Raw genomic sequence first — 25,947 nt, 5'->3', positions numbered from 1 at the left:
GAAATTTGTTTGAAATGTTAACAGAATTACCGTGTCGTACAATGCAACATAATTCCGCACGCTCACCACTCGGAATAAATTTATATTTCACTCAATAAGGAAAATATACACTAAAAGCTATGCCAGTCAGTTTCATAAATCACATTTTATGAATACATCTAAAATCCGGTTGGTCTGCACTGGTAATAAAATTATAACTGTTTTATATAATATATTATATCTGTGTATGTAAAACGCTAACACTGATGTTATCGATTCACATCCCCCCCGTTTGCTCATTTCGTTTAATTTATTGTAATTTCGCTTTGAGCCCCCGTAAACACTTAGCTTGAAAATTAAGCAAATACAATTAAACTAGTCTAAAGCTGGAACAATGCTTTCTTTGTTATGTTACTAACGTATTTATGGAAACGTTGTACAACAAACAGAATAAATTGTGAGTGCGTACAAAATCTCGATCGCGTTTTCAGCAAGCTTGCTCGCCTTATTTACAAAGAGGCAAAAACATCGAAAACAATTTTCAGAGGTCTTAGCAGAATGTGCGTGTGCTATTTAAAGCCAGACTTCAATTTAGTGGAACCGATTTTAAGCCATGCATTGAACTGTTCCCTTGGCATGGATTTTAAATTGTTGTATTTGTTGATAACACATCTATCCTTTATTAGTGTCAGTTGTTAAATGATCAATCTGCTGACTGCTTTTCTAACTTGCATGCTAGTAAAATTAAACGCAAAATAGAAATACACAAAACCTCTCCAAGTATATGTAATTAAATTATCCATAATGATGGTGGTTCACGGCAAAACTACGTAACCCTCCTTTGGTACAAATAAGAATCTAATTTGTCTTCCCCAAATTTTCACACATTACATTATCCCCTTTGGTAGTTTTAGACCGGAATCTCCCGAAAAACTATATTTTTAGTAGTACGGTTAACGCTCCCGTACCCCAAAACCGAATGCCCGAAGAAAAATATCTCGCTAACTTAATCCCTACCTGTCTCGTGACCGTTTTCGTACAGAAATTATACCAGCATTATAGAACGCTCGTTACAACGACTAATTTAAAGGGGCGCTTACGAGAAATTGTAGTTCCGGACCTATTTATTTATTTTACCCAAAATCGCCCTGAAACCTTCATTTTCATGCCTACTTTCTGTCAGGAAATTTTAGTTTCCATGACAGAGGCAGAGCAGATAAAAATTCCTGCCGCTTGTCACTTTACTGACCGCACCTGTTACTTTACCGGCCGCACCTATGACATTACTCAACGTCTATAATGACACCGTCCTGTCATCACTGACAGATTGACATCAAAAGTTCTATATAAAATTGAAATTTTATATTCAAATACGATTTTGGGTAATATTCAATACAAAACTCGTCAGTAAGATGACATTACTTAACTCGGAAATTAAAGTATTCGGCCGCGGAGAGACCTCGCACTTCAAAATTTCCTCGCCAGTAATGGACTTTTATGTAAATAACTATTGTAGGAGGTGGAAATGGAAGGTAAAAGTAATTGCTTTAATTTGTAGCATCGTTTTAGCCGCTGATAATGAATTTAAGAAGCTGCTGCTAACTAATTTGCCGTTTGTAGCCGTTCCCGTACACGTATTTTAATTATCTTTGCAGCATCCAAAAGTTCTATTCGATTGGAAGAGGAGGGAAAATTAATATTGTATGATTTCAGCTCCCTTAATTAACGATTGGCAGATTTTAGTTGCTCGATGGTAATTTAAATCTAGGATAGAAACCGGCAAGGTCGCTCGTTACTCGTACATAAATCTGAGAAAGTACCAAAAAATTGCAACTAACAATGGGCCTTACTGAACTACCCAATTTGGAAGTTTCAGTCGAACCATTTGAGTGAGCATAAATACCGGTAGCTAATCAGATGTGTTGCAGCAGACGTCGTATGATTAGATTGTTAAGAAATTAATCCTCGATCTCCTCGTGCGTAAATTTAATGAAATATTAAAGATGAAAAACACGACGTATGTTTCGGAACGCGGCTGGTTCCATTTTCAAGTGTAAAAAAGTGACTATTTTCAGTACATTGATGCTGAAAAGTTATGTAAGACTAACAAATTACACTTTTACACTATCTATTAATAATTTTACCCCTTTTGTGAGCAACGAACTTTCTCATCAAAATAATTAGATTGTGTCTACTGTCAAACGAAGCGCTTAATGAGCATGAGTTTTGGGACCGGTCCCAGATTTATATGATAATGACCGAAGCTGACAAATTAATGAACATTTTAATGTTCAACGAGTGCGTCGCACAGGTTGGAGTCAACTATTTCCGGAACTCATTATGAAGTTAACCCACTATAGAATTTAAATACGCAGAAAGAAAATGTAAACTGGCACTTTTTTCCAGAACAATAAATTCGTAGCTCATTATCTGAAGCAAATAATCTGAACAAATTGTGGTCAAATTGCTACTAAACTCGATAAGGACAGACTTGCGATCTTACAGGATTATTAATTTCCAACACATAATCGAGGTTCAGGTGTGTAGAATGAATACTAAACGAACTACCTTTCATGCCTTAATCTAAATCAAAGCGACCCACCACACACTCGTATATAATCAAATTAATTAATTAACTACAAGGAGAGGTTTTTGCTTGCTCCTCCAAGCGTAACTTTACAAGTTAAATTTTTACGAGCCGTTAAGAACAACATAAAACAATTACGCATTCTAGAAACGGAAATTTTTTAATACACGAGATGACTGCTGAATATTTTATTTATATGTGAATACTGTTATGTGATGGGCCCCGAAGCCCTTATGTGATACAAATACTAACCCCTATCTCTACTATAATGAGACAGGTTATGTCTTCGCTTGAGGGGCGCCTGAGCTCTAAGCCCTTAACATACCCCTATATTGTTGTGATGGTGAGACACTTCATGTGCCGGCACAATAATTAAATCTTGGTGGAAAGTTACGATTATACAGGAAAGAAAATTCCCCGATGATGTACGGTTTGAAAACTGTTATAATGTGAAATTGTAAAATGAAAATTAGAAAAGAAGTGTATATTCTGGAAGGTTTTCAATAGCTCTTGTTCCCTTCGTTGTAAACATCGAAATCCTAAACCCTGAATTGAATTTGGATTTGATTGCGTTTGTAATTAAAGTTTTTAATTAAGTTTCACTCTCTCCATTTCTTGAGTTTTATTTATGTCGGCTCCTTACAGCCAGGGGCGGACTGGCACGGGGGGGGGGCGGGTGGCGATTGCCACCTAGCCTGTAGATCATAATGGCCCGTTGGAAATTTATAAGTATGCGCTGTATTTAGTTTCTTGCACTATTAATAAATTATTAACACGTTTCTCTAATTGGGGTTGATGTTAGGCTGTTAAAAAATTCTGTTTTAATTGAAGTGTTTTACAATGAATTTATCATTTTTTGTCGTAGCATGAAAGTGCTGAAATACAATGATAGGCGACGCACCTCGTGTGGATTGTATATTTTGTTACTTTTAATTATCAGCTGCAATTTAAAAAAACTGTATGGTAATTGATTTTCGAGAAAGGAGTACTTTAAAATGTTTTTGTGGGTGCACCTCAGAGCTCCCCCCCCCCCCGGCACCTTCATTACTACACTAATACTTTAATGGCCCCATAAGTACCCAGTCCGCCCCTGTGTATAACCTTCCTTTTTTACCAAAATTCGACTACACCAAAATTTCTCGGGAAAACACTTTTTCTTATTAATTTTGGTGCGTAGAATCCAAAACAATTCGTACTTTTTCGATCAGACTTCTCAATCAAAAGTTATAGACTAGAAACCAATTTCGAAAGAAAATTCAAAGGGCTGTAACTTTTGAACTAGTAGCCCAATCTTGGAACTGTTTGAAATTATGGATTCTACAGGCCACATTCTATAAGAAAATTTTTTTTCCGGGTCGATCTGAGACAATTTTTTTTTTCGGGGCTCAAAAAAAGGCAGTGTATAACCTTCCTTTTTTACCAAAAATCGACTGCACCAAAATTTCTCGGGAAAACACTTTTTCTTATTAATTTTGGTGCGTAGAATCCAAAACAATTCGTACTTTTTCGATCAGACTTCTCAATCAAAAGTTATAGACTAGAAACCAATTTCGAAAGAAAATTCAAAGGGCTGTAACTTTTGAACTAGTAGCCCAATCTTGGAACTGTTTGAAATTATGGATTCTACAGGCCACATTCTATAAGAAAATTCTTTTCCGGGTCGATCTGAGACAAAGTTTTTTTTCGGGGCTCAAAAAAAGGCAGTGTATAACCAGGGGCGCACTGGCCCGGGAGGGCGGGTAGCGATTGCCACCTGGCCTGTAGATCATAATCGCCCGTTGGAAATTTATAAGTATGTGCTGTATTTAGTTTCTTGTACTATTAATAAATTATTAACACGTTTCTCTAATTGGGGTTGATGTTAGGTTGTTAAAAAATTCTGTTTTAATTGAAGTGTTTACAATGAATTTATCATTTTTTGTCGTAGCATGAAAGTGATGAAATACAATGATAGGCGACGCACCTCGTGTGGATTGTATAATTTGTTACTTTCAATTATCAGCTGCAATTTAAAAAAAAAACTGTATGGTAATTTATTTTCGAGAAAGGAGTACTTTAAAATGTTTTTGTGGTGCATCATTACTACACTAATACTTTAATGGCCCGTAACCTATGCAATTCCACCTGGCCCGCAGTTACCCAGTCCGCCCCTGCTTACAGTGACGGACACACCTCCTCGAGCGCCTCGTTTCACAACACAACGTAGGTCCTAGGTTTGTTACTTGACGATCGTTGGTTTTGATGAGAGGTTTGATCTTTTGCTTTTGTTGTTGAGATATTACAGTTTATTTAGTTGGGTTTCAGATGGAACCGCTTCCACCAGTATAAAAGCAGAATACCCCCAATCCCACTATGATTTCTTCCTTGGAATATGAATCACCTGCCGACTGAAGAAAATAACTCACAGGAAATTGAAGACAACTTGAAAAAATCTTGGGAGAAAAACGAGGTATCTGATTGGAGAGAATCTATAGATCTTTGTGCTCAATGTGGACTCGTAGTGTGACTGAATATAATCTTAACCATTAACACCTACTAATGGTACGTTTCATCACGTCCAAATTCCTGCACAAATTAGTAGGCGAACTGGGCACATCTGATCTTAAGGGAGGTCTTAAATAGAATACTATGTATCAGGGCACGAAAGTACACACTTTAATCCTATGAGGGAGAGGAATATATAGAGGTAGAAATGCGCTATTTTTTGTACAAAATTCCTTCTTTTCATCCTCTCTATTGAATACAACGTACCGGTGCCTTTTATAAGATTGCTTTGTTGAAATCTGAGCTTTCGGATGGACGATCTGACGAAAAATAGTTAAAAGTACACCTATATACACCTCAACGATATATTATAATGCAGTATGTCTATTGCACTGACGAATAGAAGCTCAGTTCAGAGTCTTATTGATCTTTCCGCAATGATGTAACTCAATTGCAAGCCGTTGACGTAATTTCGCCAAGATTAAAATTACTCAAAAAACGACAGACAAAGGAATTACGGAAAATGTGGTACTCCAAGAGGATTGTATAATTTCTCCGGATTTTAAAAGGCCACAATGTTTGCGTACAACTTCAATTTATAGGTTCAACTCAAATTTATTTCATTTACTTCATCTCCAAGGGAACTGCCAATTAAATCTACGTCCTAATTGCTTTTGTTGTAAAGCAATGCACTCAATTGCATCATATGGAATGACGTGACTATGGCAATAGCAAGCTTCATATTATCCTTGGCTTAGTACCTTTCGTGACTCGAATTACTTTCATTTAACGTAATACGAAGGTGTTCATTTTCCTGCAATCGGAAATGCAACCATTATCCTTTACGGTGCTTAATTTACGTTTAATACGCCTCCTGGAAGTGGAATACTAACACCTTCATTACGGTTTAAGCCGTTATCTTAAAACGAGCTTCAGTTAAGAAATTAAATTGCATTCAATTGTGAATATCGCTCAATTTAGTGCAGCAAGTAATTTAGCTCGTGTAATAAGCAAGCTGAAATTAATTTAGCCGGATTAGCTCTGGAAGTGAAAACTTGCTTTCGGGCGTGAGCTCTCGGAGATGAGACAGGGAAAAGGTTGGGAATTAATAGAAAAGAGCACGTACCTATAAGAGTATTGATCGAGCACGAAACTTTACATGGAAAGTTATAATTTAGATTTGTAATAAGCTAACATTTGCAGATGTTCAACATTCTGCAGTTGGCAGCAGCACAAGACGCTTAAATATTCCTAGCCCTTGTGTTGCAATTCAAATCAGTCGGAATTTACTGGGCTAATACCCGTTCTCATGCACTTTTTGCCCAGAAGTTTACTAACGTTCTTGTTTTGCGCTTTTACAAAAAGAAAACGCAATTTAAGAGCAGCCAAAAGTAAACAAACTTTAGGTGACTGTGCGACGAAGAACTGCAGAAAAGATGAAGAGTGACATAGTTAATTTGACTGCTGTATTCCTTTTCCTCCTATTGTAAAATACAGCTAAATAGAAAGTACGCACTACATAACAGACATATTAACGTCGAAGCTATCAGCATCTACAGCATCTAATAAAAAGATTCAAATTTATACAGTGGAGAAGCATATTATAGACCTCATATTAAGCCTTGGTTTTTTAGGTAATATTGTGTATATTTACATAATAGTTTAAAAAAATGTCCTCCGCTCTTAATAAATTCTGTGAATACCATATTTATAATCACTCGCTCCCTTGTTTAAACGAGGCTAAATAGCTTTAAAATACAAGCGTCGTTTTTTTCAACCTCCGTTGGGCCATAAATAAAAGACAAGTGTATACAAAATAGTGTATTATATACCAAGGGACTAAACTGTGTGTTTTAATCACGAGGATGTAGATTGTTGTCCGAAACGTAGTTGTGCACAACTCTTGTCCAGACAAAGCGTATTTTTTAAACCGTAAGTAGGTAAGTAAATAGTTGGGTTATAAGGGGTCCGTTAACTTGGCCCCCCCACTGAGAGAATAGTCGTATTATTTTGAAATGAATGCGCTCGTTATGCGCTCATATGCGCCACCGATAATAACTCTTGCGCCATTATCGTTTTTTAGAAATCCGAAAAAACATGAAGTGAACGTAGCCCCCCCCCCAGTACGTATTTTGTCCCTTGTAACTAGGTCACCTGATACATTTGGTTATGCGCTCAATTGCGCCACTTGAATTAAAGCTAGCGCCATTACGGTTAAGCCGTGACAAATTTTCAAAAAGTGGGGGGGCCAACTTAACGTTTTTAAAAGTTACTTTTTTTAACATCTTTTCATACGAAATTGTACTCTCAGGTATGCGCTGAAATGCGCCGTAAAAAGATATCTTTGCGCCATTATTGTTTTTTTGGATATTCTTAAATATATTTGGGGAGGGGGGCAAGTGAACGGAATCCCCCATAACGCATTTTGCTACCGGTATTTGTGCCACTTGATACATCTGGTTATGAGCTCAATTGCGCCACTTCAATTAAAGCTAGCGCTATTACGGTTAAGCCATAAACAATTTTTAAAAAGTGGGGGGGGGGGCTAACTTAACGTTTTCAAAAGTTACGGTTTTTAACATGTTTTTTCTACTACATCGTACCTTTCATCATGCGCTAAAATGCGCCGTAAACAAAAATCTTGGCGCCATTATAGTGTTTCAGAAACACTATACAGGGTGTTTTTTTGGGAGCTTTAGTTAAACGATTCTGGGAAAGTAAAATAGGTAGGTTATTAAAAATGTGTATTTAGGAGTTACTCCGAAGGCCGAATCGATGTAAAATATTTTCAAAATGGACGCACTTCCGGAAATAACTTTTGAAAACGCTAAGTTAGACCCTCCACTTTTTAAAAATGTTTTATGGCTTAACCGTAATGGCGCTAGCTTTAATTCAAGTGGCGCAATTGAGCGCATAACCAAATGTATCAGGTGACCTAGTTACAAGGGACAAAATACGTACTGGGGGGGGGCTACGTTCACTTGCCCCCCCCCCCAAATGTTTTTTCGGATTTCTAAAAAACGATAATGGTTATTATCGGTTATTATCGGTGGCGCATATGAGCGCATAACGAGCGCATTCATTTCAAAATAATACGACTATGAAATCTCTCAGTGGGGGGGCCGAGTTAACGGACCCGGTTATAAGGTAGTAGTATGCTATATATGTATTTATCGATATTTACCTACCTTATTGGTAGATTGTGGGGAGGGGGATCTTTACACAAACATTTAAAGGCCGTTTAGCGTAAATTAAATATCTTCGCTATGTAATGCAACAGAAATATTGCATTTTCGAGATAATCACAATTACGTTTTCACATCGCAAGCAGATGTGCCTCACCTAGAAGGTCTTTCCACCCCTTGAGAGTACCCTTCTTCGACACTCCCTTCTTCAGATATCTCCGCTTTCAATATATTCGATTAGACTTCACCAATAGATGTCTCGTCCAGACAATTCATTCTGCCTTTGTGAGCACTCTCCTTCGACCAGGCCTCCGACAAACCGTTTTTGAGGTATCAATTCTTACGGTTTTGACATCACCGATGAATATATTTCGTCCAGATGTCCCAATCGCCCAACCGATCACGATAAGGGGTCGAAGAGGAGGAGTGTGGTTGGTAGAAACTGATTCCTTTCGTTGAGACCTTTCATTAGAGTACAATGAAGGATAAAACCAGTCCCACCTCCATAAACCCCTATTTTGATAAGGGATAAGAAAGAAGGGCGGTAATTGGTAGAAAATAATTAATTTGTTTGAGGCCTTTAATTAGAATACCCCTCTCCCCCCCCCCCCCATGATCTCGAAAAAGGGTCGCGCAGGAAACCAATTTATTTCGATGAAACCTTTCATTAGGATACCATAAAGGGTAGAACGTGTGTTCCCCCAATCAGGGGTTTTACTTGGCATCACTAAAGGGATACGTATGTAAAATCTGAGACCAATTGCGTTTGATTTTCACGTATCATGCCACGTATCATCCACAGAAATTAAACGGCAAAAATGTAAAATTATGATACATGAAAAAATTCCTTCCTTGGTGCAAGCTTCAACACCATAACGAACCAAATATCCAAAAAGTAAAGCAAGGTAAAAATCTACTAGCGACAGCCGTAGGGATGGACAGACAGTTTGCATAATTTTCCCTGTCATTTCTGAGTTCGGTAAAAATAAACCAATTAAGAATTACCATACCAAATTGGTAAACCACAATACAAATTTATACAATCAGTGTCTGTGATTACAGCGCCATCTATTAAATTACGACAAAAAAATGTTTCGAATAAATTGTTAATACTTTTTTGAGTAGAATCGTAACATCGAATAAAAAAGTTCGGTGCAATTACAAAGTCGCCCCTCTACCCTCCAGAAATGGGGATTCGGGTCATTCAATAGAGAACAACAATTGGTAATATTCCTGGGCGATTTTTTAAACATTGTCAAGCCCCTGAAATCTGAATTATAAAACGGTTGGACGGGTGGTTTAGATCACCCTGCATATGTTAATACTCTAAATAAATATGTAATTTATAAGCGAATTATCTAATTAAAAAATACGAAGGGGTAGCACTTTTAAGCGTGATTAGCGGCTTAAAAATTATCGGTCAAAGAAACAAAAATATCTACATATTACAAAGGCGACAACCCTCTCCAAATGGATGAGCTATTTTCGTAAAAATGTTGTAATTTCAAAATGCGAAGGAGTGAAATTGTAACGCCTCTTTAATCCGAAGCTAGGACCACACCGTATAATTGTGGAGCCGGCCAGCTCTGCTGAATACCTGGTACCTAGAAAAACTTTAAGTTGGGCGCTTCGTTACGCAGATTGTCGCTACGAAAATATTTATTTCTGATGTAGGAGTTGTAAATATTAAGGTAGTAGTGGGTTAATTTATAGAGCTCACCGTTATGGAACGTATGTAATTTGTAAATGCAACCGATTCCCTAGGAATATTTAAATTATTTTTACAGTCGCGAAAGCTCTCTGGCCCGGAAAGAAACGGGAGAATCAATCTTATTCAATTTTAAGTAAGTTAATCGACTTTAGTTTGGTAGGTTAAGGAAAATATCAACGTCGTGCAGATTACGCCGCTTGACCTCACATTCCAAGGAACAAAAGGGCATTGCTGGACTGCCGAATTACGAGATTTCATTCCCACTATTTCGATATGTAGAATTAACCGTAATTAGTTCGCCATAGAGTTATATGCAACATTTTTTCTACAACTGAACTGGTTATTCGTGGTTCGAAATTCGTCAGAAAATGTTTTTCGACAGTGTATTTTTAATAAAATACTAAGATTTTTTCAACTAGAACCTAATGAACTTCTTGTAATGAATTCATCAAAATATTTGAACGCAAATGTTAATATAAACTTCAACCGACTGCAACTTTGATAAAGTCAAAGTATTTAATGAAATATGCAGATTTCATTGAAAATTTTGTAAACTTAACCGCACCCTGCACTATTTTTAAGACAAAAGTAGATAGTTTATAAGTTCTATAGTTTCGAAAGAAAGTTTGATGTACTTGAGCTGGTTGCACTATTTCTAAGACAAAAGTGGTGATTCTACAATGCCTTTACAGGAAGTAAAAATACACTAAGAAGTCACATCACTATTTTAACAAAACCATATGCATTTCAGCGAAGCTGTCATTCTCAGCGAACAAATTTAGTTCCTTAAGTTGCATTTCCTAGCGAATAAATTCAAAAATTAAGTAAAGGTACATATTAAGTTGAATAATAATCTCTGATGTCCTGCGTTAGTTTTGTTACAAAATGGACACCACGGTATTATTGTATTATTTTTATAGTTTGGTCTATCGTGGTTCCACTGAAGAATTGCATTCAAAATGTCCCAAATGAATGAATTTTGCAGGAGAATCGTTTGTCATACAAACAACTCATTGTTGTTATGCGGAAATAAACGATAGTTCAAAAGAAAACGGTCAGAAAACCACAACGGTAACAGTATTTCTAAAGGTCCTCGCCTATAAAGTTTTAATGAAGGAAATTGTGTACATTTACTATAATTAGGTATTTAATAGAGTTGTAGATTTAGGGGTAGGTTATTTGCAAATGTATATAGAAATCATTCGCTAACCTCATATACCTCCCTGTTAATTATTTTAAATGTGCTTACATTATATGAGTTTGTTATTTGTTAAATTAAGACAAATTTCACCCTTAAGTCAAGAATGAAAATCCATCGGTTGCACATCTAGGTACTAGTTTCAATCAAATCCGTAGTGAAAAAATTGGCGAAATTTAATTCAGTGTAGAATCTAACGAGATTATCCGTACAACACAAATTTACATTGTCGAAAAAGAGCTTCCTTGCGTTTTACATGATACATTCGACGATAAATGTTGTGTGAAACAATAAAGGTTTTATTCGAATTCAAACTTTTGATATCTGAATGGTAGGAACGTGACAAAATAAGGTGCATATTTTCCTAAATTGTGGGAAAACTCACCTGCGGGTTCGAGTTACAGTGCCCTAAAATTGATACATGTTTTATTAGGGGTCGAGCGTGTGGATTATTGTTGATTTTATTCAATTCGCCTTTCCTTTTGCTGTCGATTCATTCTCTGATGGTGGATTTATTTTACGTTTTATGATTAATGAAATAGCGTGTAAGGTGGCGTGCGAAAAGAATTCATGTTGGAGGGGCCATTGCAAACATGTTCATCTCTCCTCTTTATAGTTCTGCTTGATTACATTCTTAAAGGGATAAAAAAGTGTGGAATTTCATGAGGATAACGAATCTAAGTTTTTGAGAACTCGAATCACAAAAACATTCCTGGAATTCTTGGTCCCACCACCAACATTGTTCGAGTTTTATCAAAAGCCCCAAAAACCCATTGTGGGCGCTCTTTTAAGAATTTGTAGCAATGTTGTAAAGCAATTTTTGCATACAAGTGTAGACCTACAATCGTCATTTTGTTGATGAAGGACTCCATTTTTTGTTTGAGTGATTATTAATATATGATGAAAATTAATTGAGACTCAAAAAATTTTTAATTTTCTAACGGCTATCGATTTCGACGAGAATGTCATCTTCAGGCCGAGCTGAAAGATTTTACATGGAAACGTGTATAAAACAAAAATACAGTCGTCACTTTTAACATTAACGTACGTACAGGGTGGTTCAAGTTGGACACTTTCTTATGGAAATGCCTTTTATTTTAAGAGATAGAAAAAATGGACATAGGTGTCTGGAGCTCAATTTTAAAGAGAAAATCACTGGGCTAAACGGAATTCAGTCTCTAATCATTTGGCCGCTAGGGGGCGTTTCTCGAATTTAGCCCATTTCTTCAATGCCACATAACTTTCTTAATGTTAAAGATAATTGAGTTTGGCAAAATCTTTTTCAGAGCATTTTTTATACAGAATCCATCACGATACACAGTTTTATATACAGGATGTTTGGTTTTTCTTATACGATTAAACTACATTTTTTCATATGGACCATTCTATATATTTTGGAGTTTTTGAAAATATTGAAAATTTCATGTACCTATTACTAATTATATTAAATTAAATATTATATCTAATAGTGCATTTTATTTATACATTGCAATATTTTTATTGCATACATCTAGGTTTCCATGGTGAACAGAGATGACAGGATTATTTAAAACGACACTTTATTGATTGTCTGCATTATTTATTTATGTATTATATTATTTATTTGTTTTATTCGCATGTGTTTTCAGATCCTTTGTTTTTTGTGCGTTGTTTGAAATTAAAAATATTTGGAACGAATAAACATTTCCAAATAACCAAGAAATGGTCATTTTAAACAATCCTGCCATCTTTTGTTCGCCACGGAAACCTAGATGTCTCCACTCAAAATATTTTAATGTATAAAAAGAATATTGCAAATAATATTTAATATAAATATAAAAGTGATACATTAAAATTTAGGAAATTTTACGGTCTTTTCAAAACCTCCAAACTACGAGTATATAGAGTGGTCTATATGAGAAAATGTAGTTTAAGGTCGTATATAAAAATCAAACACCCTGTATAAAAACTGTGAATCGCGATGGATTCTACATAAAAAAGGGCCCTACGAAAGATTTTGCCAAAATTAATTAGGTATCTCTCCCAAACCTTGTGCTTAAAGCCCCCCGTTTCAAAAACGTTGCTTTAGGGTGGAATTCACATGAAAATTCTTTTGTATCGTCGAAAAAAGCAATATGTCATTGCGAGGAAGGTGCTATAGCTCTGTCTGTCTCAACATTTTAATTATAATTACCCATCCAAGTTAAAAGTGAAAGTGAAAATAGCGAAGGGATTTAAGCTCGCAAAACTATGAAAAAGTTTTCGTGAATAATTGGATTAGCATTCGAAATTGAAAATGTTAAGTGCGTGGTGTAATCTGCATTTAAATAGAGTCCATCTAACTCTACTATATTTGTATTTTAAAACGACTTTCTCAATAATGGCATTGAGCACGAACAACACTCGAGTTTGTTCAGTGGAGGCGTTATAATCAGAAATGCAAAATAGAATTTTCACTCAATCCGCAAAGCCCCGGAATCATTCAAGTCATAAACGTTTTTAGAATAGAGCTTTAATTCCTTACGCAAACCAGTTATTTATAACAAATCCTTGCGCCGATTTGTAATTCTGTTGTTAATTTCCTATGTGTTGACGTCAACTGAACGTCGCGTTTTTTTGGATTATTAGCATTGACGGGAATAACATTTAAATATCCCAAAAAAGCTGATCGAGGCATTCGTTTTTCATTTCCTTTATTTGCTTTTTTTTCTAATTAGGAACGAATAGCGTGCAGGAAATGGGTGGTTGCTTCGGTAGCGTTTCCCTTTTTTTCTGAATTAACAAGAACGATCCTCCCACATTTTGTGTTAATCATAGCAGCAGACTCGTGTATCGAAATTTTATTTCTCGTTTGCAAGAAGCGAAGGGGCGCGCAATCGCTCACTCGATGGTATAAGGCTTCCGGTCATTTTCTCTAAATAAACGATCCACTTTCGCTTCGCCTAATTTCTCTAACTTATTGATGGAGACGTTCAAACCGAGCCAGGTGGAAATCCCGGTGCCCTTTTACTAAATAAGCAAGCTATTCACGGACGGGGCGCACGTAAAATATTCCATGTAAATGTAATCATGTTTTGACATGCAAGACATGGAGGTAATATTATGCAGGACGTCCCGTTAGACAAAATTGCACGTCATCCGACTAGAAAATGAAACCGGGCGATTTGAAGTGGAGAGAACAGTTTGTCGTGTGTGACCCCCGTTTTTAGGTCATCGAGATGACCCACCAAATCTATTTGGCTGGTGCGTGATGTTTGCCTTACGAAAAAATGGCATACTACACGAATTTGGTTGGCAATAGAAAATTAGATTTTGTGACGTGGATATGATGAATTAAACTCCATTGTCCTCTGTGATAAATTATAAATAATTTATAGGGCCATCACGACATATGGCGGAAGAAATTGGAGATTGTCCAACTTTCAAAAGTAATATTCTCGTATGATTTTGGCTGTACCTTATGGACGTCGTATGTGAGATGCAACCGAATTCAGTTTTTGGTAAATACACGTTAGGATCGTGGAAATCAAGACAATGCAAGTGGTTATAAAGAACGTTTTATGATGAGTGAGTAAACTTGAATATATTGCATTTTTATGAAGTTGTGGCAATATTTTTCTTGTTACGTTTTACAACCTCTTCACCATTAGATAACATTTATTTTAAGAAATAAATTCTGGAAATTGCTTTCCTTCGTTTTATATTCAATACGGTAGTGCAACCACTCTCGCAAACTTGAGAAAGGTCGGTATTAAATTGAAATATGCTAAAAATGTACCAGTAATAATTACGTACAGTAAGTAATTAACTCTTTCAATGTCAAAACAAGTTAATCAATTGATGATGTTTTCGGTGGCAGTTTGTATACAACGGCATACGGCAATGAATGTAAAGACAAGTAATCGGTGTATTATTCCTGCATCAATACCTGGTTAATAAATTGGACAAAATTATTATGGGCACAGCGGAACATTGACATTTTATTCTTATACATTATCATCTGGAGAATTACGTTCGCGAAATGGAAGTCGGTTTGCCCGGATTCACAATACGACATTTTGGGAGCACCATTTTCCAGGAAGAGATAAGATCAATTACTAACAGAAGAGTTAATAAGTAAGTTATTTTAAGATTTTTTATTTGTCGGTTATTTTTGCGAATTTGCGTAAAAAAATTTGTTCGCAGTAATTTTAATATTCCTAAAGGAATCGACCAGAACCCGAATTTTAGAAGAAGTATCAAATTTACCATGGTGATCACCTGATTCATCTATTCGCCTACTTACCGCCTCTCTTAAGAAAGGTTGCACACAAAGATGCAGCTTTGTCAAGTCCGATGTGACCTGCACCGAATTGTGCGACTGCGGAGGCGAGTGTTCTCAAGATAGGGCTCAATAATTTTAGTGCCGTAGATATTGTTAACTTTCCTTTCAGCATTGTAATGTCTCAATAAATACTTTAGAGCATAGTATAATATTCAATAGAGCAGCCAAAAAAGGTATCCGTCACGATTTTACTGTCCGCACTAGGGAATGCAATACCGGGATTGCGGGATCTCGAAATACCGGGATCCCGCAGCATTTTTGCGAGATTAATCCCGCAGCTTTTTTGCGAGATTAATCCTACACATAAATGGAGCGGGATCCCGCGGGACTGAGGAATTTGTCGACCAAGGGGACGACTCTGTTTACTTTGTTAATGAAACTGATAACGGCGAATTATTTTTTAAATAATTTAAACTTTTTTCGTTAAAAATGTACTATGATTTTTGAGGCACTTTAGAAGACTTTTTGTGCTTTACAGGTAAGGTTTTTTTGAGTTCTAAGTTAGGCTGAGGGTACTTTTTTTTGTTAAATATTGTAATAATTAGCGATTTATTTTAATACAGAATTGCTTATTTGCCAATTTATTTAAAGTTTTGCGAGATCCCGCAAATTCCGGGATCCCGAGGGATTAACATCTAACAATCCCGCAAATACCGGGATTGAGATTTTGCTGCGGGATTGCATTCCCTACTAGAAACCAATTTCGAAAGAAAATTCAAAGGGCTGTAACTTTTGCACTAGTAGCCCAATCTTGGAACTGTTTGAAATTGTGGATTCTACAGGCCACATTTTATAAGAAATTTTTTTTTCCGGGTCGATCTGAGACAATTTTTTTTTGACCTTCCTTTTTTTATAAAAAATCGACTACACCAAAATTTCTCGGGAAAACACTTTTTTTTATTAATTTTGGTGCGTAGAATCCAAAACGAGTCGTACTTTTTCGATTAGACTTCTCAAAAAAAAGTTATAGACTAGAAACCAATTTCGACAAAAAATTCAAAGGGCTGTAACTTTTGACCTAGTAGGCCGATTTTGGAACTGTTTGAAATTATGGATTCTACAGGCCACATTCTATAAGAAATTTCCGGGTCGATTTGAGAGAATTTTCTTTGAGGGCCTCAAAAAAGGCAGTGTACAACCTTCCTTTACCAAAAATCGACTGCATCAAAATTTCTCGGGAAAACACGTTTTCTTATTAATTTTGGTGCGTAGAATCCAAAACGATTCGTACTTTTTCGATCAGACTTCTCAATCAAAAGTTATAGACTAGAAACTAGGGAATGCAATACCGAGATTGCGGGATCCCGAAATACCGGGATCCCGCAGCATTTTTGCGAGATTAATCCCGCACATAAATGGAGCGGGATCACGCGGGATTTGCGGGACTGAGGAATTTGTCGACCAAGGGGACGACTCTGTTTACTTTGTTAATGAAACTGATAACGGCGAATTACTAATTAGAACATGGAAACAATTACAATATTAACAATTTAAAGACTTTTTGTCCTCACATAGTATAAACAATTGTTTAAATTAAAATTAAAGAAGACGAGATGGACGCAGCCATCTATGTGAGGGCAAAAAGTGTTTAAATTGTTAATATTGTAATTGTTTCCATGTTCTAATTAGTAATTTTTTCCCCATATTGATAACCAAATGTACCATTTTAATATGTAATTTTCAACCACTTTTATATGTTCCTTTAAACTTAAGCTTGATAACGACCTTCGGGTCGAAACTATAGTCGCTGTCACCTAATGCCTTGAATCTAAAACCTGAAACAATTAAAAGAAGTATGGGGAAGGTTTAGTGTCTTTATAAATCCACTTAGTCAATTTCACCCCGTTTTGAGTCGTTATAATATGGATAGCTACCAATTAAAATACGCTAAATAAATTCTCCCTGGGTATTTGACAATTCCCTTCAACCTTCCTAGATGTAAGAAAATACAAAACAAACCCTGGACATACATTTTTGACCCATTTTATGGGCGGGTATTGAAATGCTACCTTGCGCTTAAGAAACCCGCTATAGCAAGTGCCGTCCGGGGTTGCGGGGGTGTCGGCATAGCTGAAATTGAACCTAGGGTGTCTAGAACATCCTCTGAAAGTTTGATAAAGTTGTCACAAAATGCAAGGTTGAAACCTATTTTGGCTCTTAACACTATTAGCGAATATTCCAGAAGAACCCTTAAGATTCTCTACTCTTTTAAATTAGCCGGGTTTTAAGAGTTTTTTTGTCTTTGAGAACTTTTAAATCCTTAAAAGGTCTTCTATCCTTCAAAAACTTTAAAAGAGCTGTTAGTGTGATTTCCTTTAAAGGTAATTTAGTTAATAGTTGAGTTTTGAAGAGCATCCAAAGGAGCTTTAGTACACTTTTAACCTTTAGTAGCATTAAAGAACATTATCGACCTTAATAAGTCCTTAGGATCCTACAGAAACCATTAAAAGGCGCATATAGTTTCCTGTTCAAGAGCCTTTAGAGAAGCTTTGAGAGTTTCCAATATAGCCTTCTTTAGTATGTTGTAAACTTTATAGTCTGTACCAGCCCTCTCCAATAGCTTTGTTCTTCTTTTCTAGCATTCAACCTTATCAATACTGAGTGAATTTTTAAAAGCTTAAAACCGGGTACAGTCCGCATAGGCCCTTTTTTTTGTGTTATAATTCTTTTTAGGGAAAGGTAATTTTTTCTATACAGAAATAAATTTACTGGTATACAAAAAAAATTACACCAAACTCAAATTCTTGAATCGTGTTCTTGGATGAGCTACTTTCGAATTGATATTAAAGCTTTTCGATACGTAATTAAGAGTACAATAATTTATTTATAATACGCCTAATTAGTGTATTCCATTTAACCCCTCTAATTAGGCATTGGTTTTCATTAGAAATTAATTTTCGTATCCTACACTCATTCCGTGAATATAAAATAATCCTTTGAATTTGTTTACATTATTTTGATGAAAATATCCCAAGCACAAAGTACTTTACAATAAAACAATAAAATATTTAGCATACGAAAGGTACCAAAAACGTTGTTTAAATTTCTAGCCGTTTTGCAAAGCCCGCAGAACATTTTTTTTGTAAATGTCTTTAATAAATGATAAAATGGCAAATTGTAACCGAAACTAAAATATCCTCTCACATATTAACCCCTTTTCTAGCCACTCACTCCTACTCTTCCCTGTTTCGATCATATTGGTTGAATTCGAATACATTTTTGATGCTTGATTTTGTTGAAATAATTGTTTTGGTAATTGTAATTTAAATTACGTGTTAGATTTATTCAGTTAGGTATTATGTGCGTAGTAAATGTAAAAGTTTATCTCATGTTTTCTCCTTTCGTAGATAAGAAGTTTTCGTACTCGGAATACTTCAGGTGTTAATTAAAAATATGTGAATTAATTCTTTAGAATATTGGAGGCGGTTGAGGCTGCTGAATTTCTCAAATTATTAAATTTACGATTCAGGATTTTTTCTTATATGGGTAAAAGCATTACATGAGATTCGTCAGATGAAGCAATTACACATTTGAGCAACTGAAAATCTTAAAAGAAAACCCTTACGACCTAAAAAACCACAATCTTTTAAAGAAAAGACCAAACTCCGACTCAAATCAGTGGCCTGTGAAAACACCTATCTTTAGAGCAAAATAGCCATAAAATTGCATTGATTATTCCATTTCAATTTAATGGCAAGAGATAATTACAAAAATTGTTAGGAATAGTGATTGGGTAATTAAAAGCGCTGTAAAGGTTGTCTTTTACTTCTATGCAAGTACGCGTTTTTCAAATCTATTGCTCTTTGTTGCCGCGCAACAATAGAGGAAGTTTCATAAACGCTGCTTGAGATATATACCACCAAAGGAGTATTAAAAATTCCATTATACTCTTATGCAATTAATTCTTACGTTTCACCTTTGCGCAGAATGTAGGTATAAAATCGGAAATCCCTCTAGCGGTAATTTAATGAAAATCCCTTTCCTCTTACACACAAAATAAGATAGACAATTTTACGAGCTAACGGACGTAAATGGTCTCCGAGGTTGTATTTGGCACAGAAACTGCAATGTTTCAGCGGTCGAGGTACGTATTAGGGATGCATGTATGGCCAAACACTTTGAAGCTTGCACAAATTAGTAAACATATACTTAGCTTAAAATTAAACCGTTACGACAACCTTGCGCGGAAAGTAATTAGCTACTCTATAGTAATTTAAGTTTAGAAACTCCTTTGATCTATCCTAATTGTGAAAGGCAATTTAGAAAATTTTGTCGTTTCTAAAGTTTTACGAAGTAGTTTCCGTGATCGATAGTTGGAATTGTGCTAAACGTTAACTTCAAACTTCCTCGCAAGTTATGCAAATTTTCGGAGGAGATTTTAATGAAACTATTCCGGTCTGTGGTAAATTGCGAGAAGGCGTTGCGGGACGTTAATTAAAAAAAAAAGATAAAAAGTAAATTTGCGCAAATTTAGTGGCGAGTCGCATTTATTGATTGAACGAGTAATTAAAAAGAGCAAAATTGCGCTGTTGCAAGAATTTTAGAGGGTATTAAAGCGCAACAAACAAACCTTCAATTTTACAATTTACTTTGATGGTTAATTTTCCATTCGATTTGAGGTTTTATAAGTTTTCAAAATGAAATGGTATGTTTCAGCTCACTTCGTTCGGAAACACTCCATCCAAATTCTAGCTCTTTAGTTTTCTTGGAGTATAGAACCATACTAGTCGATTAAAATTAACATTACGATGTAAATAAACGAAACTACGTTCTGTCTCGGCTATTTATAGACTGATGCTCAGACCGCGCTGTTTTACTACGATCGGCGTCTCCGTTTGCTTACATAATAGACGCTAATAAGTAAATCAGTAAATAATTGTGTGGTTTTACTCGAAATAAGGAACGGAGCAACAACTGGTAATGAATATCGTTTTTTGAACAACCCCCAAAGGAAACCAACGAATGAAACTGGTATAACTCGGTAGGTAAAGATCTGTCTCTTGCAGCGTTTATCCCTGCAGGCAATGTAATATAAACCGCACAAGTACACACTCTTTTAACGTTCCGTGTACTTAAACATTTAACTTACGCCTTTTGCAGCTCTAGATTATTTTTCGAGAGCTTCTAAATCCATTTTCTCGTACTTACATTTACCGCATAAATTTTACAGGCGGATCTTAATTAAATTCATGGTAGGCTTATTGACGGAAAAAGAAATAGAGGTCTCGGTTCGAAAGTATTAGGCAATAACACATAAGGCGAACGATGGAATTCTTTTCAGATTTCTGGCGTCCCTCTATCTATACGCCTTCCAAGTGACAAAAAATTGAAGTTGTTCCCAACTTTCCTAACTTAGCTTCCCATTTCATCTCGCTTGAAATTAGAGACAAAAGCTAAATTTGTGTCTTGGAAAAACAATTGTAACACATCCCCTAACCGTAAGATGCAAAATGACACCTTGTTAACCTCAAGACATGCTTCATTACTTTACAATATCGTAAAGTCAGAGTATGTTTTAGAGAACAAAGTTATTATTTTAGATTTGGCCTTTAATTAGGTTTTACTATGAAATTCCATCACGGAAGGTTAGGGGTTGTTCAGAACTTAAAAAATGAGACGTTTTGACTATGTTTCTCAGTGCCAAAAGTAATGTGTTTTCCATACTCCTTGGGGTCCCTATGATAAGAAATAAGCCAACACCATAATTATTTCACAAACGTTTTATCACGAAGTCTGGCCAGAACTCAAAGTTGATATAGGTAACCCTAAATATTTTGTCCCTTCTTGGCCCCTTTATTGCAGAGTACAAAACAAATCAGACAAACCCACCGTTCCACTTAAATTTTCCTGGAGGAGAGGGGTACATTTCGGAAACTATAAGTACCTACGCTAAGGAAATTCCCCCGGTGATGCATTCTCCTCGAAAACCATCTGTATCATCACTATTATTACAGTGACAGTAATCTACATTTTTGTGTTATAATGATTTTAAAGGTTTATGTTAGGGTTTATTTATTCTTGATACCTGAAATGGATTCTATGGAGGTAAAAGAGCTACTTCCAAAAATGATAATAAAGCATATTTGCTATACATAATTACAATAATCTGGTTATAATATACTTAATTAGTATATTTAACTCAATCCCCAATTAAGCATGCGTTCTTATTAGAAATTAATTTCATGAATATCAAAGAATCATTTTAATTTGAGTATATTATATAATAAGCTTATTTTGAAGAAAATGCCCCAACCACAAGCTACCTACTTTACAATAAAGTAACAAAATATTTACAAGAGCGAGAACTCGACATGTAAACATCGCGCTGCCGTAACTCAAAGTTGTATTTTAAATACAACCAATGTTATTTTGTTGTGCTTTTAGTGCGGAATATACCAATGCTACATTGCATTTAACTTTATCAACCTGGCTGTGAGTAACACTCCACTTATAATAAGTTTTCGTTGGCATATAAAGAAGATATACAGTGCTGGCCTTAATCAATCACGGAATTTAGGCAAGACCGGTGACCTGCTTTATTGTAATCCACATTAGATTCGTAATTCCCAAAAAAACCTAACTAACCAGCAACAAATACAAGGGACAATTTAAAAGCTAACCACTTACCTAACACCAGCCTTTTCACTTCAATTATAATTATAAAAATCTGGTAAAAATTGGCCTAATGGCTGTTACAAAGGCTGAATAGGAAATACCGCTTTTTGAACTTAATCGCATTACCTTGCCTGCGCAATACGTAAGTTTGATATCCAACTTTAAAGTATGAAAAATTGTCGGTACTATCAGAAATTGAATACAAATTTGAATTTAAAAATTTTAAATTGGTTAGTTCAGTCTGGTTTCGGTAATTGTGCTACACCGGCTTGTGCCTTTTTCAAAGGTTTATCAAAATGAACGAATTTAATTCCCAACTAAATTCACAACCCACTTAACAAATGCCACCAACTTCTATCACCCTACCAAAGACCAAGCAAATGATCCTTTCGACAGTAGGAGGAAAAGTCCATGAGTATATTATAGCTACAGAAAATTTAATCCTACCCAAAAATGTTCTATGCGCTTCCAGAATTGCAAATAATAGATTTTGCCTTTACTTTTCATCCAAAGGTAATGGTGGACAACTTAATACGCGCTAGCACATCAATGAAACAATCGAAATCAGAGGATTAATCACCTCTGCCCAAAGACTCGTCATATCTAATTATGTCCCACAATCCCAAAGTCCATTTTTGAGGAACAAATTACTAAAATGAGCATAACGACGATTTCAAAAATGACACCATTCTTATAAATGAACTTCCCTCCGTCATTTCAATGACCGTTCTACAGTGAAGCTTAATCATTATGCATCGTTCCTTAAAAAGCAACCCAACACTCCAGCTCTGACATTTTTGTCAGGAAGGATATTGAAGCCAAAGTAATTTCCCTAGAATCAGTTGATGCAGTATCAATAACTTACAGGATAAAGATTAACATAATGCAATATACAGGGCGAGTTTTTTTTCATTTTAAGCATTGGGATCTCGGAAACCATGAGACATAGGTACAGATTCGGTTAAATGAGGAAAGAGTTGTCGCTTTAAGAGCTTATTTAAGATATTCTTTTGTTTTTTGAAAAAAATCCACAGTTCACTAGATATGAGCGAAAATCACATTTAGTGATTTTTCATTTAACTGTTGTAGAATCGTTATTATTAGAAATACAGCAAATAGAATAGACATTTTAATGTTTAATGATGAACATACTAATTTATTTTTAGATTTTGCAATTTTTGCGTTATAATACAAACTTTAATTTTTTTAAATGGTAGTCATACTTGGCTTTGTCATTTTTAAAATGGACTAATTTTTCTCTTTATAACGATATAAGGTTTGCTAAACGTACTTTAATAAATAAACGCCCTGCAGTCATTTTCATATTATTGAGAGGTAAGTAAACAGAGTTGGCCAGGGAAAACAATATCTAGTGAGATAGGTAACTGTGTAACTGTGGCACATTTATCATATTTAAAGGCCATCTTCAAAAATTCACTATGAAAGTTAAATTAATCATATTCAATACCTATTAAAAGTAGATCGTATCATGCCATGGAAAACAATAAATAAACAAAATACTGCTGTTCATTGTTGAACTTGAAGGCCTCACAGAAAAAGGGTTTAATGTTTGGCGCGTAATTATTGAATCGCAAATTCTTAGACCTTTCATTTACTACGAAAATTGGACAGGCCAATGTTATCTTCATTTTCTACCAAATGAATTTCAAGATATGTAGGATGGGTTAGATTTGGAAACACGACGTAATTTACGCTGGTTTCAACACAACGGTGCCCCGCCGCACAAATAACTGCAAGTTAAATATTATAATAGACAAAAATGTTTCCCATGGTAAAATCTGTTTTTACTACTCTTAATAATGCAAACAGTTCTGTATCATGTTTATTTGTCAAAGTAAGTATAATGAACCTTATATCATTGTAAACAGAAAAAAATGCACTTTTTAAAAATGTCACAGCCAACTATGCCATTTAAAAAAATGTAAGTTTGCGTTATAACTAGAAAATGATAAAAGAAGATTGAATATTAATAAATGTATCTTATTAAGCGGAAAAAATCTACAACTTTTGTTCTTTGCATATTTCTGTTTTATCCCGGGAACAGCGTAAATGAAACCTTAATAACATTATTCCAAGCGCCGCATCTTCTTCTATTTGGAACACTGGTTACGTTGCGCTAATAAGCCCCCCAGGTATGATCGTGAAATTGATAGAAATGGATAGAGGACACCTTAATTACATGTTATCAGTTAAAAAATTTGCGGAAGAAGCCTTACATTTTCCACAATCTTCATTCAAAGTTCACTTCATTTCGTCGTAAGTGAGGTTACATTACTCCAAATTTCATGATTGTTTTTCAGTTGGTACTGGTGTTCTTAACATTCCTGAGTGCCAACTTTAGTTAGTTTCTTAAGAGGTTATGTTATTTTTCCACGATTTAATTAACTTTAAACAATGATATACAATGTTTTTAATTATACCATAATAGCAGTAAGTAGTTCTCTACATCCTACATTGCTAAGCAGCGATCCATGGAAAATGCGAGTGATGTTCCTTCCCCTCTCGACCGTATTAGGCGGTGGATGCTAAGCGGCGATCGATACGAAAAAGGCGTTCCAAGTTAAGCAGCGATCACTAACGTAGCTGCGATCCATGGAAAATGCGAGAGATGTTCCTTCCCCTTTCGACCGTATTAGGCGGTGGATGCTAAGCGTCGATTCATATGAAACATGCAGGAAGTGTCCGGGTTTCCCCTCTCGGTGATCGATACCAAGAAATTTTTGCCACATGCAACCTTCTCTACGACATCCTTCTTCCCTAATGCATTCAAGTTTAGACTGTATAAGCTTCAAAAAGTGGTGTTATTAAAATGTCAGTCACATGGAAGTGTCGCTTATTTGGTGTTTAAGTCGAACAAAACCTAAAATTGTATTGTATATTATACCTGTTGTACTACTTTTATTACATTCTCTTAATATACACGTTAAACCCAACATATTTCATTTTAGTAGGCGAAGAAGTTAACATAACCTCCTACAAAAATTTACTGTCACCTTTGTTTATTAGGGGAAAAAGAGCTGTCACATAAAATTTTTCAGTTTCACCAACTTAAGAATTACAAAATATACGTAAAATAACACCAGATTTCCAGAAAATGAGGTGAACTTTTAATTAAGATTGTGGAAAATTTAGGTCCTCTTCCGCAAATTTTTTTAATCTAAACGTGTTATTAAGGTGTCCTCTATCCATTTCTATCAATTTCATGATCATACCTGGGGGGCTTATTAGCGTAACGTACCCGGAAAACTAAAATGTGCAATGGACTTGGACAACTAGTGCCATGGTGCACCAAAGAAATTGCACAAGCCATGGCAAACACGCCTTAACATCTGAAAAAGGCACAAAACGAACACAAGTGTTGTAAACTTCAAGAGGATTAGAGCAAAAACCTGACGGCTAATAAAAAAAAGCAAAAACGATTTGTGATCAAATTACATCACCTCTTCTATTAATCCCCAATAGAAGTAATATGGAACAAAGTCCGATGAATAAGTGGCACAACTACGCTCAGAATATTATAAACACACTCTCAAACTGGTATCGCGGGAGTTTAGATTGGTGGAAGGTGGTACTTTGCAATTTGTGGCAAAAATATTCATTCTAGACGAAAATATTCAATTCAGGGTTCAATGTAACAGTTATAGAGAATAAAAAAATGAACAACTTTTATATCACACTATTTTCACATACCAAACCTCTAAGTTTCCGGAAAACAGTTTTTTGGTTTTTTATAAAATAAGATTTTCGCGAAAAAAAGTCGTATGGGTTTGAAATTTGGAGGAAACATAGCTTGTTTTATGATAAAAAAGGAGACAATTTTTTTGGGCCCGTAAAGTTGAACCGTTTCAGAGATCTCACGATTTC

General features: G+C 35.5%; 1 protein-coding gene and 1 long non-coding RNA gene across 3 annotated transcripts in view; one reads left to right on the top strand and one right to left on the bottom strand.

Moving 5' to 3' along the window:
* Positions 1–25,947, bottom strand: part of LOC116170657 (neuroligin-1-like) — a gene marked incomplete at its 5' end in the record, with an annotated part of 122,872 nt that overhangs the window by 89,811 nt on the left and 7,114 nt on the right. The window lies entirely within an intron of this gene.
* Positions 14,831–15,549, top strand: LOC116171373. Of its 2 annotated transcripts, none has more exons than XR_004145438.1 (3): positions 14,831–14,919; positions 14,983–15,239; positions 15,329–15,549. It is a non-coding gene; the product is annotated as an uncharacterized LOC116171373 (long non-coding RNA). The 2 variants fall into 2 exon arrangements; XR_004145439.1 differs by having other exon boundaries at positions 15,309–15,549.

Source organism: Photinus pyralis, unplaced genomic scaffold, assembly GCF_008802855.1.
Source record: "Photinus pyralis isolate 1611_PpyrPB1 unplaced genomic scaffold, Ppyr1.3 Ppyr1.4_LG5, whole genome shotgun sequence".
NCBI classification, from domain to species: domain Eukaryota; kingdom Metazoa; phylum Arthropoda; class Insecta; order Coleoptera; family Lampyridae; genus Photinus; species Photinus pyralis.
The sequence above is the reverse complement of the archived record's forward strand: the minus strand, read 5'-3'. Positions and strand labels throughout refer to the sequence as shown.